Source organism: Brassica oleracea, chromosome C2, assembly GCF_000695525.1.
Source record: "Brassica oleracea var. oleracea cultivar TO1000 chromosome C2, BOL, whole genome shotgun sequence".
Taxonomy (NCBI): domain Eukaryota; kingdom Viridiplantae; phylum Streptophyta; class Magnoliopsida; order Brassicales; family Brassicaceae; genus Brassica; species Brassica oleracea.
The window spans coordinates 35187989-35193631 of record NC_027749.1 but is presented as its reverse complement, the minus strand read 5'-3'; the positions used below and the strand labels follow the sequence as shown (position 1 = coordinate 35193631).

The 5643-nt window shown below is 42.7% G+C and overlaps 1 pseudogene; it reads left to right on the top strand.

The window, feature by feature from the left end:
- LOC106324091 overlaps window positions 1-3088 on the top strand; it is an 11686-nt pseudogene extending 8598 nt beyond the window's left edge.
- Window positions 3089-5643: the final 2555 nt, after the last annotated feature.

Here is a 5643-nt window from a genome sequence, read left to right as displayed (position 1 = left end):
GACAGTTCCAGGTCGATCGACAACAACGATTGTATGTCGATCGATACTACAGATATTCTGAACAAAGAGACTAATCCAAAAACCCTCACCTTCGGTATAAAGGTTAAAATCGGGCACAACAAGCTATGCTCTGACCATGATTCCCCCGTGGATGAATATCTGGATCAAGGAGTGCATGTAGTCGGACAAGGTTCAAAGGACAGACCTTGGTATGCTGATATAGTAAACTATTTAGCTGCCGACATAGAACCCGAAGAGTTGAGAGGGTACACGAGTAAGAAATTTCTAAGAGAAGTTAGGAGATATCACTGGGACGAACCATATCTCTACAAACACTGCTCTGACGGGATGTATAGACGCTGCGTCGCCTATACTGAAACACACGATATATTATTCCAATGCCATGGGTCCGATTATGGTGGGCACTTTGCAACCTTTAAAACGGTATCAAAAATTCTTCAAGCAGGATTCTGGTGGCCAACCATGTTTCGCGATGCTCATGCATTCATAGTACAATGCGATAGATGCCAACGAAGGGGAAAAAATTGTAAAAGACATGAAATGGAACAAAAATCTATTCAGGAAGCAGAAGTCTTTGACTGTTGGGGAATAGATTTCATGGCACCTTTCCCTTCTTCGTACAGAAATAAATACATCCTAGTTGCTGTTGACTATGTGTCAAAATGGGTCGAAGCGGTAGCTTCCCCCACAAACGACGCATCTGTAGTTATTAAGCTTTTCAAAAGCATTATCTTCCCGAGATTCGGAATACCCCGATAGTCATAAGTGACGGTGGTTCTCATTTCGTCAACAAAGTTTTTGAAGGACTACTCCGTAAAAACAGAGTACACCATAGAGTTGCTACACCCTACCACCTGCAGACGAGTGGGCAGGTAGAAGTCTCAAATCGACAAATCAAAGAAATCTTAGAAAAGACCGTGGACACATCGAGAAAAGATTGGTCTAGAAAACTGGACAATGCACTCTGGGCCTACCGGACTGCCTTCAAACCCCTTTAGGAACCACCCCATTTCATCTACTGTATGGGACATCATATCACTTACCACTCGAGCTGGAACACAAAGCAGCCTGGGCCATTAAATTATTGAATTTCGACATCAAACCGGCCGCCGAAAGAAGGCTCATACAGCTTAACGAACTGGACGAGATTAGACATTTAGCCTATGAGAGTGCAAAGATATACAAAGAGAAAACGAAAGCATATCATGATAAAAACATCATTTCCAGACGTTTCGAACCTAATGATCAAGTATTACTGTATAACTCTCGGCTAACGCTGTTTCCTGGAAAACTCCGATCTCGTTGGTGTGGTCCTTTTACTGTTGTGAATGTCAATCCTTATGGAGCCATTACGCTTACAAATAATAAAGGAGAAGAATTCACGGTAAATGGCCAACGAGTAAAGCATTATTAGGCCCACTTCCCGATAATTAGAAAAATTCGAATATCAAGTCAACAAGTCAAGCTAAGGACTTAAAACAAGCGCTGAATGGGAGGGAACCCATTATTTTTAAATTTAAACTTTACAATTTTGGAATTTTTAAAAATTTTAGAATTTTTAAGATCTAAAAAAAAAATAATTAATTTAATTATCCGAACAAAGAGCCTATGTCAATCGACAATGAGACTCGTCATCGATCGACATCAAGTAGCCAGACACGTGCTCACTTAAGTCGACACTTAAGTCGACATTCGCATAACCCCGAAAACCTTACGAAAACATTCCCCTCTCTTTTATCTCTAGTTTTTCACCCAAATCCGACGATTCCTTCACTCAATCCATTCGAATTTCAACCATCTCTCCGTTTAGATCACTTAACTCACGCATCATCATGGTACGAACACGGAATTTTCTAAATTTTCGTTCTTCCTAGGTTTGAAATAGAAATCGGATTTGAACTTAGATTTTAGAGCTTGAATCGATCGATTCGTGTTGGGGAACAATATAATTGATCGATTTAGCGGATTTTTGGTAACATGAAAATCGAATTGCATAATTTGGTTTTTGCAGGTTTTCGCGAATGATATATCGATCGATTCCCATCGGTTTTTAACGATCAATCTTCTCCAAGTCCTGTCGATCGACATCGAGACATCTCTGTCGATCGACAACGACTAACTAACAGACGGACCTCGCTAATCCTTTCTTTTTTGTGAACTTCATTTACAGGCTGATGAGAGGAGAACAAAGATGAGGTTCGACACCAACAGGCCAGCTCATGTCTGTGACAGACACCCTTGGCCGAGACAGCCCGAACATGGACCTATTCCACTCTTTGAGAACTTCCCCGACACGCGAAAAGTGTCGAAGAGCTTAGAATGCCGCAACCGTGCGATCGAGGACACCTGGGACGACTACGATAGCATATTCTACAATGCGTGGCTACATGTTTCCATAGAACCGACGCGGTTCGTCAACCCATACGTGGTCCGAGCATTGGGCATCCGATCGGACCTCGAGGACTTCTTCGTGGAGCTGGGTATGGGAAACTTTGCTACCCACCCACAGGTCCTCTACCCGGAGCTGGTCGGTCAATTCATGGCCACCGTGAACGTCTACTACACCCACGAGAGGGCAAAGAAGGCTAGCGAGGGTGTCCTGACTTTCTTCATCCGTGGCGTTCGCTACAGAGTCCCTCTTTTGACTCTCTGCACTATCTACGGGTTCGAGACCGAGCGCCAGCACGCCACTGTACCCGACATCCCAAGGATTGGGACATTTTGGAGCCTCATTGCTACCGGCTTCTTCGACCCCGCCAAGACCATTCAGACGGATATTCGTCACCCGACTCTGCGTTACTTCATGAGGGCCCTTGCTAACACCCTGTTGTGCAAGATGGAACCTAGTAAGGTTTGGGAGCTCACTCTTGTTTACTACGCGGTGAGGAGTCTGGTTCACATGGAGGGCATTGAGGAGCCCGCGGATGACGCATGGCCCAACCTTGGAGCCATATTTGCTGAGCATCTGACCAAGCTCAAGATGAAGCCTTTCCAGTCAACGAAAGGAAGAGGGAGACGGTTGGGAGCCTACTCACTCCGATCTTCGTCCATTGCGATGTCCCCCTAGACGATGCTGATATGGATGATCGGATCCTTTACATGGACACATCACATCTCACGAGCGCACAGTGGCTCAAGGAAGACCGCGACTGGTCGTTCAAAGACGGGGACGGCATACGCTTAGTGAGGCTTCCACTTCGGTCAGTTATGGACTTCTCCCATGGCCTTAGCAGCATTCAGTTCCGACCTGACCCTCGCCTAGTCCGAGTCCCAGTAGCCCAGCCGCGCTACTACACGGTCCAGCGCACCGCAGAACCCCAGCCGCATCAGCCCGAGGACACACTACCGCCTTTCCCTCCTATTCCAGACATGTCTACACGTCCTGAGGGAGACTTCCAGCTCATCGTAGTCGATGCTCTTACTGCCATCTGGGCTAGAGTGTCGAGATGTCGTTGCTCGAGCAGGAGGGGTGTGCGAGCCAGCTCACCGCCAGTAGCAGGACCGTCCCGCCAGCGCAGAGGCTCCTCCAGCGACAAGACCACCGATGAGGACTAGTCCTCATATCTCTATCCCTATCTACTTTTTTTTTCTTTTTTTTTGAACTTTTAGGATTTACTTTCGAACTTATTATTCTATGTTATGACTTGAGTTTACTTGTTTTACTAATCTTGCATGTGTTTGGATTGTCTAACAGAGCTAACCTAGCTGACTGATGCTAATTATATGGTGATTGTAACACATGGATACGTTGCAGCTAGCGCAAACGTTTTGTGTCTCTACGCTGTCGATCGATAACATGAAGGTTATGTCGATCGACAGCGACGCCCCTATATCGATTGATTATGATGTGTACATATCGATCGATTCTCAAGATAGAGGGTAACAAATTCTTTTCTCTTGTCTAACATCTAACCAATATTTATTATTTCTAACCAACCGATCTTAGACTAATTATCACTGGGGACAGTGAAATTTAAGTCTGGGGGAGGTATTTACTGATATCAGTTTGCTATATTATTTAAAAAAAAAAATTAAGTTACCATTGAGTCAAGAAGGGGATTATGAACTTATAGATTTTCTAGATATCTAACTACTCTTTAGCACCATTCTAGACTGACTGATTGCAGAAAGTACTAAAGATACTAAAGTGGATCAACCTGTCAACTATCCACTCTTGCTAAGATTGTTTTGAAGGAACAAAAGCTGACCTCCAACACTAAACCTGACACAACTGCTTGTCTTGGGGCTTGGTATACATGTGATCGGATTCTTCAAACAAGTCTGGAAGGTAAAGTCCTGTGTGTATAGATTTATCACCCTTTCTCTCTCTATTTTCGAAATATAGATTATATAATAAAATTAAAGAATACAAATATAAAATAAAATAAAATAAAAATATATATATATATTTATATTTATTATTATAGAAATTTATTAGGAAAGAATTCGAACAGGACTTGGTGGCTACAACCATTAAGGCTTGCTTCATAAGAATTTCATAGGTAAAGGATTAGAACAGGACTTGGTGGCTACAAGCATTAAGGCTTGCTTCACAAATAATCCTAGGATATATGTCAAAAAGAAGTGAACAGGACTTGTTGGCAACCACCATTAAGGTTTGATTCATGGAAGCCTGTCCAATCTTGGTTAATGATCTTGCATATAAGCTGACTTTAACCAAGAGAGAATATTAGTAGAGAGAGAGAGGATAGGAACTAATGTTTACCTGCAAGTCCAGATACTTGTTTGAGAATCCTTCAATCATGTGATCAATACTCCCAAGGTAAAACCTTCACTTTTATTTTATGCTAAGAAATAAGGTTGGTAGAGGGGAATGAAAGACAAGATTATGCTAAGTTGTTAGCTAGATGAATTTGGTTGCTAAGCTAGGATATGGTATGATGTACTCTTGTGATTAGGACTTCTTAGATGTGGATTGCAATATTGTAGAGGTGATGATTCTAAATTTTAAATCATGTGAGTCCCTGCTGTTTTAAAAACCTCTTTTAGAGAGACTGCCTGTTTGTTTTACTTGAGGACAACACTACAAGAAAACACCAGGATTCCGACGACAAATATCGTCGGTATGTCCTCGGAATAACGGTATTCTGAGGACATACCGACGAGAATGGTCGTCAAAAATTTCTCGTCGGAAAGTAAACTTCCGAGGGAATACCGAGAATTAAAGATTCCGAGGACATTCCGAAGAAACATTTCCTAGGACTGTTGGTCGGTATCTCCTCGGATATTTTTACATACCAAAATAAAACATTCAGAGTTTTTGAAAAAAAAGAAAGAAAGAAACTATGGGAACAGCTCGTTCGGGTACATCCTCTTCATCATCTCCATCATTTGCTCGTTCTGCTTCCTCGTTGCCTCCCATCCCGCCTCTTGATCCGCCATCTTTTGCTCCAACGCAGCTATGCGGTCATCTTTGTCCTTCAACTGGTCCAAAAGCACTTCTGGATCAACATAGGGCTGTGGTGCAGAAGGAGGAACCGGACGGGCTCGACGACCCAAACCGACCAAACGTCCCTTCTTCTTTGGAACCGACTGAAATAGAAAATAAAAAAATTTAAATAATAGAAAAGATGATAAAATGTAGATAAAGAAATAAATGTA